Below are 12,353 nucleotides of genomic sequence, written 5' to 3' on the forward strand. Positions count from 1 at the left end.
TGAACCTCTTTTTTTTTGTTTGTTGTTGTTGTTAGAATGAACCAAATTGCAGATATAAAGGTTTATTTCTTAACAAAAAAAAACAAACAAACAAACAAAAACGAGAAACAAAATAACTAAGTTCCATTTTTATAGTGGCGTGACTCAATATCCTGAAGCTTAAATGAATAAGAAAGCCTTTGGAAATAACCAATTGATCAACAAAATACATTCTAAAAGTTGGTGTTTCAAAATCTTATAAATTCAGCTCAGCTATTGATTGAATTTGACCCCAGATTCTGAACAATTCTATTCTAAAATTTTTAGTTAATCTGCTGCTCACCAGAAGTGCTTTTTTCCTTTCTAATTATGAGTTCAGCTGGCAAGATTAACAGGTTCTGATTGAAACAAGACTGTACTTAATCATATTGCATGTCTGAGCATCGGTTTCCTTAGGATGCTGAAGTTAAATTAAAAATCTTTCAGGCATGATTTCTCAATAATCAATCTTCTAGAAAAGGAGAATGCATCCACACCAAACTAGAAGGAAAGAAAAACAGAAAAAAAAAAAAAAAAAAAGCAAAACCAAGCTGGGAGAGCAGCAGTTACAAAACACTGCGTGAATCAGCAGCATTATAGCTTCCTGAGGAAAAGAAGATGTATTGTCATATTTTCTAGCTCCTTTTTAACTCCTAGTAATTTAGCGACCTCTCCACCAAATTTCAATGTTTGTTACTATTTCAAGGTCAGGGGAAGGGTGCAAACAGGTGGAGGTGTTGTAAGTAACCCCGCATAGAGAAGAGAAGGCTTCAGTGCAGGCTTCTCCCTTGGTAGATGAGGGAGAACCCCCCCAAAGGAAGATGAACCGCAGAGACGCTGAGCTGTGAATACAAAACCTTTGAAAACCAGGCACGAGCAGCTCCTCGGTATGTAGATTTTTGTTCTACTTTCTGAAATATTTTCTAAAGACCAGAAAAAAAAACCAAAAACACAAACTGCTGTCTGTTTGCAGATGCCCAGGTTCAGCATGCTCAGCACCAGTTTGCACAGAGGCAGTCCTCTTCTGCAGAGGGGTCTCAACAGGTTCATGGCTCAACGTACCACAAAGCAATGGATGTAGCCTGCAGATCATAACTGTTAGTCTTTTTACCTACAGACAGCAGGGAAGAGTATGCAGACCTTCCTGTGTCACCCTGTCCCCGACTGCCCATCACTCAACAAGTCTCCCACAGCAGAACCAGGCTCACAGCCTGAAGGAGCATGCGTTGTCATCAACCTCCACAGCTCAGCAGATTTGCTCCATGCTTGTGCCCATTCCCCAGACAGTTACACCAGTCAAAGAGCACCGTATTCAGGAGGCACCACAAGCAGAATATTCACACCCCGCTTCTTGCTAAAATACAGATGAATAAAGGAGGTAGAGTTGCAGAAAAATGGTCTAGCTAGCCACAAGCAATTACCACTGGCAGTTTAAAGAAATAAAATAAAATAAAAAGGAAAAAGCAAATAGGCAAGCAACCAGTACATGCCCTGTTTGGAGGACATTTTGTATGCAAGTGGAGAAGGCTGCAGCAGTAACAATGGGCTGTGGGAAGGAGAATATATGCTGTGTTTAACTCTGCACCTCCCAGGCAGCCTGTGGAGCGGTGCAGGAAGAGCAGCACATCTCCAGCCCTGTGGCTTGACACCAGGAAACGCAAGTCCTGATAACAGTCCGGGATGAAGATATCATAACCTAGCTGGAAACATTCCCTTAACTCCCTGCCAAGGAAAATGGTCGAGCCCAGGCTATTAAGCTGCAATAGCTACCTACCCACTTTATTAGTGTGCACGGAATTTGTTTTGTTTGAATGACTCCCGGGGGAACAAAGTGCGGAAACAGGCATTACACTTGTTGCATATTTACCACTGAACTCATTCAGCTCCATTACAAGCAGGGGAAGATTTCAAAGCCTTTGCTGACGAGTCGGAAAGTTTACTGAGAAGACCTTATTCATAGATAAAAGCTGGCATTAGGTCAGCATTTCCTTTTTTTTTTTTTCCTCCATTTTTTTTTTTAAATGGAAGAACTATTGAAGGCTTTGGAGAAAATCTTACATAATAGGATTCCATACCTTTCACTAACATCCGTATAAAACTTCAGTTAACGTTAATGTTAATTTATTGCCTTTCCCCCCCTAATTCCCAAATTAAATTTGTTCACTTAATGACATGTATGAAAGTCTAAGCTTTACGTTTCCTCCCCTTTGTGTGCACCTTCATGCTCTAAGATTTCACATCCCACAAGCGAATAGCTCATAGCGCAGTGCTTCTCCTCTTCCAACCTGATAAGGACAGTTCCACAGAATAAATTAAAACCTATTAGTTGCAACACTCAGTGTGCAGTTTCCCATACTGTATCAAATTGTTGCTAAAACTAGAGCATTAGGAAGGTCTCAACATTCACATTTTACCATTGAGTCCTTAAGATCATTGAAAAGCCCTGTAGCTGTGTGATGCAAGCCTGACACCTGGTTACCACGTCTTCTGGACTTTCAAGATCCTCAGACTTGTCCAGTCTGCAAAAAGGCCTCAGCTTGGACCCATTGGGCACAATGCTTCCAAAACCTCGTAACGTGGAGAGGTTCAGAGTCACTTTGCTGGGAAATTAATAGCCAAGCAAATCAGTTGTGAGTCGGGATGTGCTAGAAACAACGGTAATTGAAATTTCAGAGGTAGCCTAAACCTCTCAGCACCTTCCTCTTGGATGCAGCACTTGGGTTACAGGGTCAGCAGCCTGGCTCCTGTCCAGAGGGCCTCTTGCTGTGCTCCCATAGCCCTTGGCAGAGGACCAGCCCCAACAGGCATTAGCACCTGCCCTCCTTGCATCAATTCCTGGGGACCAGGAACGGGTATCGCACTTTCGGACACATTCAAGAACAATTTTACTACCTTCCCCTCTGCTTTCACTCCCCAAGCATGGTTCAGGCTGCACTCCACCTAGCTCAGGTAGTTAAACAAGGCCATTAAATGCACACACTTCAATTTTAAAGAGTGGGGACAACAAGCCACTTGGAAAAGAAACCATTAATTTCAATTAGAACAACTGCAAACTCCTGTGCTTCTTTTATGTCCTGAGCCTGTCCTAGATCCATGCAAACAGCCAGACCTGCAACCCCAAGTTCTTAAAAAGTGGGGGAAAGAAACCTATGTGAGGGTGCAAGGCAATAGAAAATAAGACCTTTTTGAAATTAAGTCTTACCTTGCACTGATGTCTGTGCTTTTACATTAAATGACAGTAAATAGATTAAACACACAGAGCGCACCATCCTAATTTTTATGTAATTGGTAAAGCTAAACCCAGGAATAAAAAAGCAAGTAAACACTTTTAAGACATGCACTCGCATTTCCAGACTTACTGTCACTGGACTTTCCCCTTTCTTACCAAGAATAAACAGAGCCTCTGAAACCCCATGACCACATGGGGTGACTAACAACGATAGCATGATAGCGTAAGCCTCCTGAGGCTGCCTCCAGAAAGAAAACGAACAAGCTCCATAGCAATCCTGCCAATCTGCTCCAACTTTCTCCTTGGCACTTTCAAGCTAAAGGGTTGATAAAATTTGAAACTGGGTTTACAGCTTTGGAATGGTCTCATTATTTACCAATGGGGGTGAGGGGAAAAAAAAAAAAGTTTCTCTTAAGCCATAGCTTCTCCCCTTCACTTCAGAAATTACATCTCTGCTCTTTGTTTCCCACATTCACAGGCAAAGAGCATCCACTTTCTGCAGTGTTGTACATGTAGCTTTTTGTGCCTTTTATCCCTGCCCTATTGGGCAGCTGCCTGTGTGGCTGGCCTCGTCTCCCCGCTCTGAGAGGCACTGATAAGAAGTCTTGCTCCTCCAGCAGCAGCTATCAGCACTCAGAGGGTAAGAGTAGCCATAGATGTCCAGAAACCAGTTTCAAAACTGGAGCTGGAGGGAGTGGTTTGTCCCCCCTCCTCTCACTTCCAAGCAGGATATAAAAAAAAAAAAAAAAAAAAAAAAAAAAGCACCTGACTTGATGGACTAAAGCCAGGTTTTCTGGTCAGATTATTTTCTATTAGTGAACAATGACCATTTATGCTAAAGATAGAAAGCAAACACTGCAGAGAAGCAGATGAGGCTGGGGAGGAACAGCTAGGGCAGCCTTGAAAGGAGCCCGTGGAGAAAAGTCCCCGCTAAATACCTCACCACGAGCCTGCAGATGGGCTTTGGAAAGAACCGCTTGCTGGACAAGTGGTCTGGGGCCTTCCAGGAGGAACAAGAAGTTTGTAGGAAGCATTGGTGTGGACATCAAAAAACATAAAAGCCAAAAAATAAGCACAAACATATAACCCTCCCAAATATATTTAACTATAAATGAAACTAGATTTTACTCAGAAATGGGGTTTCCCAGTTCCCGCTAAAAGCCAATGTTTCAGTAACCAAGAAAAGATTAAAGAAACACAGAACAATTCTAGAAAAGATTAAAGAAGTAAAGCAAGCCAAATGCTCTTCCTTCTCTTTGGGTCAGCCCAAGCAAAGACTGCACCGTGTACCACTGTTAACTTAAGTGGGCAAGACACATCCCAGAGTGCGTTACACAACAAACCCAATTTTTGTTGTTAATTAAAGGCAAGCATGGCTATTTTAAAGGTGGAGGGATGCCACACACGGTGGGAAATAACTGAAGGATGCTCTGTTCAGAAAGCAACTAACCTTGTGCCAGAGGAATGATGCACTTATACCCCCAAATCCCCACCACCTCACAGAGGACTGAATGTTACGTAAACTGCTGAGAAGACTTCCTTGTCCTTACCAGTAGCTCCACGTATTTGCTAAATATTTGCTTAAAGGTATTTGCTGGGAGCCCTATCAGTGAGAGCCAGGCAGCAGCGGGCAGGTGACTTCCCTCCCTGGGTGCCTGCAGTCAGCTCCCTGCCCTGTGGGAAGGACGGGTGGTAACCGGAGGCAGACTTGTTGAAGGGTAAATCTAGCACAAGAGAGGGCAACCAGAAGGCAGGCTTTATTCCCCGCACCTTTTAATTAGCTTTGTCTTGAATACAAGGCACTGAAATCTACTTTTCCAGAGCAAGGAGGAGTGGAAAGCTCAGGAAAGTTTGGAGCAATAGAGAACAAGCAGAAAAAGTATATCCTCGCAACAGAAGGGGAGCTTCTGAAAGGCCTGAGGAAACCAATATTTCAAGTGAGACCATTTACCTACATCCTTGTGCAATCACTTCTGTAGATGAGGAAGAAAATCGCCTCAGGCAGGCTCTCTGCAGCCGCTGGCACCAGGTCAGGAGGGTGCCACCACAGGTCTGCGAGGGACAGCTATTTTCCCCAGCCCCTTGGTGTCACCCTTTATGCCTCACCCTACAGTGAGGCTTTGCAAAACCCCACAGAGATGATCACCACATATATCAATACTTTGTAGGGCCAGCTAAACCCATGCTGTTCCTATTCTTCTGCTGTTTTAGAGCAAAGCAGAGCTGCATCCCAGCCCAGGAGAAAGTTTTACAGGAAGCATGGGGCACAGTCCTTCTAGAACCAAGTCCCCCCCCCCAGCATCTGGTCACTAGTCCCCAAAGGAGGAACAGAGTGTTAATTCTCTCCCCCACAGCTCCCTGCTGCTTTCCCTACTGTATTATCTGTACAAAGCTGCACAGAGGAAAAAGCAGTCTGTTCGTAACTCATTTGGGAGTGAAAGATTAAAAAAAATGAAAGAAAATAGTGACACTGTTACACACACTCACAGAGACGCCTTTGTATGCGAAAGCGAGGGAGCCAGCAGAGATATCTCCAGCAGCTTAAAGCAGTCGAGCAAGCTGGGATGGAATTAGCAACAAACTTGTTGGGATGCAAGCTAATTGCACCGCCCAAAGATGGACCCACTGCAAAATGGTGCTGGTGTGCTTTCAAACACCCACCATCCTTGAGCTTTATTTTATCCCTTCAACTGAGGCAGTGTAGATGTTTCTCCTTCAATGCTATGTTAAGATTAGTGGGATATCCCTGGTGGTTTGAATTAGACAGTTCCTAGCAGAGCTGGAAAGGAGTTGGTTAACAGCAAGCTTCACTGCCTTGTATCCTTGATGCTCTCACCGCACTCTGGTTCCTCTGCTTCCTCTCCAGCCCTTCCTGTGCTGTATGGGCTTTGAGCCTCAGTGCTAGCAAAGTAGGAATAAATAAAGACCAGCCTGCAGAGCAGCAAAATGCAGGCGGATGAGCCAGCCAGCACCCCTCCCACATGCACCACAAGCCATCAGATGGGTGAAGCTAATGAGGTCCCACTGAGGTCAAGAGTTGCCCAGCAAAAGAGGGAAGCAGGGTGAGTCCCTAACCACAGCTGGTGTGACGATGGTCAGATGCTTTTTAAACAGGCTGTTGTAGCTCACCCAGCTCCCACCCCTCCTACAAATGAGGTTACAAATACCCATTTCATTGGCTGTGCCGTAGAAGCAAGTTCCTTGGTTAGTGGAGAGTAAAATTAATCACCGTGTGAACAAGTAACTGAACTGCGATCAGACCTTTGGTATCAGCTGTCTTTAATAGACAGGTGCTCAGCAAGGAAGAGCTTGGCTTCCTCCAGGGCAAGCAGGGCGTGTTGCAGAGCCACATTGCCCAAGCTGAGGCTGCCTGGCCCCATTTTGCTGCAAAAACAGCAGGAGTAACATTTCACGTGTATGCTGGCATCCTGCACCAGATGTCAATGCTTATTTTTTTTTTATAGGCTTCCACCGCAATGGATCCCAGAGGCCAAATATAGGAAGGTTTCCTACAGCTAGCTATATACCTATCTCAATGTTTATTATGCTAATGACCCTGTTCTCATATTAGCCAGTGTAATCTATGAAACATTCAAAATAAAGCCTCCAAATGCCCTGGAAACTAAGACATATGATTAAGGCATGATAATGGCAGAAGCTTTTCAGTGATCTACTGCCCCCATTGCGATCAGAGCTCAGTCAGCTTGTTAGGTTACCTTAATACATTTTTACTTTCTTTCTTTCTTTTTTTTTTTTTTTTTTTTTTTTTTTTTTTAAGTAAAGCTTATGCATTTGAAATTGTGCATAAAAACCCTTACAAGATATGCTCTGAAAGTGTTGTAAAAGGTGGTGAAAAGATTGAATTACTGTTCCTGTACTAGTCACTGGTCAGGTTCTTCATTAGACATGGGAGCAAACAGAAAATCAAGCAGACCATGAGGTAAGATGCCAAGGTATGTTCTGCAGAAAGACATTTTTTACTGAAACACTTCAGTGTCTGGAAGTTTCTGGCTATTGACAGGCAAAGCATTTGAGCAATCAGCTCAGCCATTTGTGCAGCAAGCCCTCAGCACCCCTCCACATCATTGAGATTGCCACCAGCAGAATTGCAGCATTTCATCCATTATTCAGCAGCTGCTGCTAGCCCTCATTCACATAGATCACCTGGGCATAAATAAGTAAAATGCCATATATACAAACCTGTGACAGAGGAGAGTGATAAAGGCTAACAAGTAAGCAGGCTTCTTGCATCCTCTTGTACTATAGTCAGACTCTGACCATTTCACCAGAAGCCATTAGGCTTAGATCCAGATCTCAGACAATTTTTATTCAATTACATGTCAGAGAAGCAATTTCCCCCTTTTCAGCTAAAGTTTACCTGGACAAATGCCCCCTCCTCAACCTATTCCAATGAGTGCTTTTAAGATACTTAAATAGGCCAGCAATAATTTCCAGAAAAAGCGTTTGCAGAGAGTACGAAGTTCCACCCCCTACAGCTGCCTGCAAGAATCCCCATAACCCACCTGTAGCTTTACCTCTTATCTCAGAACTGACATAACAAACAAGGATCAGAACTTATCACAGTGCTGCTTCCCATCCGACACAGATCTCTGCACCTGTAGGCTTTCTAAGAAACCTTGATATCAAGCTAGGCAGAGTCTAGATGTAGTAAAAAGTCATAGAATTGTTTAGGTTGAAAAAGACCTCTAAGATCATCTGGTTCAACCTTTAACCCAGCACTGCCAAGCCCACCATTAAACCACATCACTAAGCTCTACATCTACACCTCTTTTGAAGGCCTCCATGGATGGTGACTTAACCACTGGGCAGCCTGTTCCAGTAACTCACAGCCCTTACAGTAAAGAATTTTTTCCTAATATACAATCTAAACCTCCCCTGGAACAATTTGAGGCCATTTCCCCTCATCTTATCCCTTGGTGTTTGGGAATAGAGTCTGATCTCCACTTCTCTATCACCTCTTTTAAGGTAGGTAAGGAGCAATAAGGTGTCCCCTGAGTCTCCTTTTTTTCTAGAAGAAACAACCCCAGTTCCCTCAGCCGCTCCTCACAGGACCTGTGTCCAGGCCCTTCACCAGCTTCATTGCCCTTCTCTGGACATGCTTGAGCACCTCAGTGTCCTTGTACTGAGGGGCCCAAAGCACTCAAGGTGCAGCCTCACCAGAGATGAGCACAGGGGGACAATCACCTCCCTGGTCCTGTTGGCCACACTGTTTCCGATCCAAGCCAGGATACTGTTGGCCTTCTTGGCCACCTGAGCACACTGCTGGCTCCCATTCATCTGGCTATCAACCAGCACCCCCAGGTTCCTTTCCGAAGGGCAGCTTTCCAGCCACTATTTCCTCAGCCTGTAGCGTTGCACAGGGAAACAGTATACATCCTGCTAAGAGCCTTCCTTGTTAACCAAGGCAATAATCACAGCTAGACTTTGTCATCTTCATTCCTGACCTGCTGCCAGCATCTCAGCATTGTGCTGTGCCAGGCAGATAAAACGACTCCACATTCTCACATTGCCTGCTAATCCAGGGAAAGTCTTCTGGATGCTACCCTACTCCAGAGAAAGACACTGCATAACGCTAACATGCAGTTTGGTGCATTGCAAAGTTCTCACTTTCTCCCTTAGAATCAGGAGCACTCATGGTCATGCTACTAGCCAAGATATAGCCATACCCATGAAGTTCTTACCTGAAAAGAACAAAAAAAAAAAAAAAAAAAACAAAAAAAAAAAACCACCACCAACACAGCCAAACAAAAAATAGACGTGCACACTAGTTTGATTACATAACCACATTCGAGTGGTACATTAATTAACCAAAAAGGAAACAAAATCTTAAGGGAAAAAAGACATGCTTTTATTTCTACCAGGAGGTATAATTGTCACTCGACCACACAAGATTATAAGAAAAAGAAGTGGTCAGGAGTACTCTGAAACAAGCTTCTTTATTGTACATTGTGTAAACAATTGCAAAGTAGCTTAGATACCAAAGGCTTTTGGAAAAGAATTCTAGAGCAAAAGCAAATTATAAATGCTGCTGACTGGGTTTTGGACATCTCAAAACTTTATGATCAGATTTGATTTATTTATGCAGAAAGTAGCATGCTTAAGAGATACATATTTTCATTACTCACAGGACATAATAAAGCAGCAAATATTCAACCACCCCTAGAGTGCTGATGATGCTCTTAGTCATACACACATTTTTTACAGTACGAATTGTCAGTACTTCTTTAAGGTACTCCAGGAAATTAGTGTCTTTGAGTTCCACATCAGAGCATGGAGTTTCTAAGGCAACAAAATAAAAGTAAGATATTTCAGAAATCATTAGTTCAGCAAAATTGATCCATGTACTTTAAAAAAAAAAAGGAGTTCATTACAGCATAGGGAAGTCAAGAAGAACCTTTACTCAAACTGTAAAGCCATGCTCACTTATCTAATTTTCAGCTTACCATAAAGCAATGGAGATTTTTAAGAAGCAGCTTATAGCCAGGCTATAAACGTAGACACATTTGTATTGAGAAAAATAATTTCAAACTTGATAGACTGTACAAGTATATCTGAGGACCATTGCATCCCTATAGTACTAGCAATCTGGATAATATATTCAAAAATCAGCAATAGATTTAAATGTTTTTTCCTTTCAGAAACAGAGGATGCTGCTGGATGTTCACCTTCACCTTGGCTGCTTTCCATTAGCATTTTCCTCCTAAACCAAGAGATTCCTTTCAAATTATTTGATTGTGGATGCATTTTCTGTGAAGCCTTCAAAGTAGCACCTGCCTTAACTTCAGACAAATTTTACAGAGGATGAGATTATCTCCGAGTTTTGCTTATCCGTGAATACTTTGATCACACTGATTGAGTTGACGACTTTGGACCTAGAAGTTTGTTACTCATCATATAAGACAGAGACTTCTTACTCAAATCTAAGAGGAGGTTACCTGGAGGTCAGCAGAGCCCTGAAAAGGACACAGCTTATGTCTGCCCAGCACCTACTTCAGCTTCTTTCCATCCATCAGGATCTAACACAGCAGGAAGCTCAGCCCACTGGCCAAGTCAAAACTCCTCCCAAACACAAAGCCTAAGCAAGAATCACCAGGAGCATGACTTCCTTATCAGCACACAATCCCACAGTGGAGGCTTTTCTCCCAGGCTGCAGGAGGTGCCCAATAAAGGACCACCGTAATCAGCTGCCTAGCAAAGGCTCAGCTGGAGAGTCCCCAGATTTTTCCTTCATGATCACCCATTACATAGTTTCACTTGGCTGCTCCTTCAGCTTCTGCCAAGCTCTTACCATCAACATCTTCATCTCCTCTTCAGAGCTCTTCCAGGAGCAAATGGTTCTCTCATCCCTGCCTTACACCTTCTTTTAGAAAAAGAGAAAAACAAAAGCCCCATGTTTTAACTCTCCTGGTTCTTCTCTCTTGTTACAGCTGCCTTCCTTAACTGTACAAGACTCATGGACTCCTACCCAGCTTTTTAATTATCACCCTCTTTCCTACCCTATAGGTCTTTCACAGCCTATTCACGTGGCAAAATTGCACAGTCTACTCTGAGCCTGTGGCATGTGCAAGGGGATGCTAGCCTGGAATCTGCTCTTCCTCTGAAAAATCTGGGTCTAGGTCATAGACAAAAAGAAACCATAGCTGGCTGTTTTTAAACACAGCAGGTAAAGCTACAAGTCAACATAAAAACCACTGGCTATAGTGGGCAATATGGCAGCTAGACTGCATGCATCTCCAAGCACGTTAGGAGAGAGAGAATATTTAGTTGTGGGTAGTATCTGCCAAACCCTACTCTCCTTCAGGTGTCTATCAGGAGCAGCACAGTTTCAGCCAATTTTGTCTTGGACAGAAGAATAGATCAGCAGTGCTGCTGAATCTCAAACTGCCCCAGGAGCTTGTTATGGTTTTGCCCTGGATTGGCCAAGATGCAAGGAGACTTCCAGCCACAAAGACAGGAATCCACCAGGAAGGATCTCTTCAGCTCATAGCTTTCACGACCTGTTTGCATAACATTTCTACTGCTGAGAATGGAAGAAACCATGGGTGATCAGAGATCCTGCCATAATGAAGCAGCTCCACAGAAGCCAGTGGGATGGTACCAGAATTAAATTATCGCAGAATTTAACTCACTGACATGTTTCTATGTGCCTTTCTGGCTACCATAACCAAACTCTGTTTTCTAGAGATTGTTGTCACTGGATTTTACAAAAACATTAAAAAAATAAAAACCATACTCTGGTTGCAATTTCTGTGCCAGAAACCGTTTATGATAAGTTGTAGTGATGTCTTTTTTTACTTTAAGAAGAAATTTTTAAGAAGAAATTTTATAAGTCATAATTAGGGTGATATGTACTCCCTAGATGCTTTAAAGTTTCCAGAATTAATTCTGTTTCAGCTAACATTAAATACTCAAAGGCTTCCCATGAAAAAGCAGTTGGTATTACAAGGGAAAAAAAAAAAAAAAAAAAAAAAGAAAAAAGCAACAACAAAAAACAAAACACAACACTTCAAAGAAGAAAGCAGGAAACAAAGAAACACAAGAAACAAGCTGGCTTAATGTCTTGATTCCAGGTTTGCTTGTTTGCTTTTGTGGAAATAAACACTTCAAGCTAAAATGAGACTTCAGTAACAGCCCTCTGTATCTGCAATCCTTCATCCCTTTGGAGATGATTGCAACCTACCACCTCTTCCATCACTGCCTGACCTTGAGCTTGGGTCCTCTGAACAGATTGCTGACTGCCTGACGAAAGGATGAAATGTGGCAGGGGAACCAGGGCAAGGACCGCTGCCTGAGAAATGCCTGCTCACCAGCGACCTGGAACAATCGCTGCACAGGCAGGTGCATGTCAGGATTTGCAAAGAGATAATAAAAGCAAGCTGGAAATTTGTCCTAAGCTTTTGTGTACATGTTGCAAAGCTTTTGTTCATCCCGGGGTAAAAGCTGTGGGTCTGTTTCTCATTCCAAAGGAATTAGCAGTCTTACTTCTCCAGTTTGCTTTGCCAGGACAGAACTGGTGTAGGAAACGGCACAGACCTACCTGCTCAAACATCCCTGGAGAAGTTCCTCTGCAGCCTGGCAGGCTCGT

Source organism: Aythya ferina (genome assembly GCF_964211825.1).
Source record: "Aythya ferina genome assembly, chromosome: 2".
NCBI lineage: Eukaryota > Metazoa > Chordata > Aves > Anseriformes > Anatidae > Aythya > Aythya ferina.